Genomic DNA, 1580 nt, shown 5'->3' on the forward strand with positions numbered 1-1580 from the left:
ATATAATTTATATTGATAAAATATATAAAATTCATATATTATATACAATCAAATTCATATTTATATATATATATTCAGATCTTATAAATATTTATCATATGAATAATAAAGAATTAACCTGCTTAATTTAAAGAAATATATGTGCTTAATTGTAAGAGTCTAAAAAAATAAACATTTTACATAAAAAGAAATTAGTTCAAGGACAATTGTCATTAATTGTATTGTCATCAGCCCCTATCCATAGAAATGACATTCTTTAAATTATGACAAGGTCGTTTTTCAAAATGTTATTGAATGTAGGGGAACCAGCAGTTAGCGTAATGGCTATGTCACTGGACTCCCACGTAGTCGACCGCGGTTCGTGTCCCGGACCCGGTGGCTTAAAACTCACGCCGGGCGCGTGTGCATGTGTGCCCAAGATCCCGAGAGGAGAATGGAGGAGAAGGGATTGCGGCGTGACCATCCCCCTTGGGGGGTGATTTCTCACTTTCTGTCTCTATGTCTCTCTCTGTCTGTCTGGCGAGCGCACGCGCCCTACAGTGAAAATCTCTCAAAAAAAATGTTATTGAATGTAGAGAATTTTCTATTGTCACATTAAATATTATTGGTAATGAGTCACAAGAATTTCCTGTAAATAAAAGTTAGCAAATTGAAGACAATCAAGAAATGTACAAAACATTTGCAAATTTTCCAGAGAAAACGACCTCTACACAGCTGTAAAGAAAGCCAGTTTTGGGGAAAAAATGAAAATGTACTAGATATTGAGTTACTGAAAAAGTTATAATGCTTTTTTTTATGTTTTTCTATGCAAAAATACATCATGACTTTTCCAACAACCCAATACTAAGAAAATAAAATTGATTTTCTTTCCACTTCTCACTTCCTTTACTTTAAATAAAACAATAATAATAATAACAGCAAAGAAAACTTGCCAGTAAAGGAAAAAAGAAAATCTTAAAATTCAGTAACTGTAATACACCTTCAACTTCTTAATTATTCAAGTATTCAACTGTTTGTTCAATTCTACCTACTGTTAATTCTTTTTTTCTCATATAAATACTAATTTCCAAAAAAAGGATTTCACAAAATAAAAATAGGAGATTTTTATGTCTTGGTGGATTGTTTAAGGTCAAGCATTATAATTTCACAAATACATGTGTGTGTGTTATTGAATGTAGAGAATTTTCTATTGTCACATTAAATATTATTGGTAATGAGTCACAAGAATTTCCTGTAAATAAAAGTTAGCAAATTGAAGACAATCAAGGAATGTACAAAACATTTGCAAATTTTCCAGAGAAAACGACCTCTACACAGCTGTAAAGAAAGCCAGTTTTGGGGAAAAAATGAAAATGTACTAGATATTGAGTTACTGAAAAAGTTATAATGCTTTCTTTTATGTTTTTCTATGCAAAAATACATCATGACTTTTCCAACAACCCAATACTAAGAAAATAAAATTGATTTTCTTTCCACTTCTCACTTCCTTTACTTTAAATAAAACAATAATAATAATAACAGCAAAGAAAACTTGCCAGTAAAGGAAAAAAGAAAATCTTAAAATTCAGTAACTGTAATAC

Source organism: Tupaia chinensis, unplaced genomic scaffold (genome assembly GCF_000334495.1).
Source record: "Tupaia chinensis unplaced genomic scaffold, TupChi_1.0 Scaffold000362_1, whole genome shotgun sequence".
NCBI lineage: Eukaryota > Metazoa > Chordata > Mammalia > Scandentia > Tupaiidae > Tupaia > Tupaia belangeri.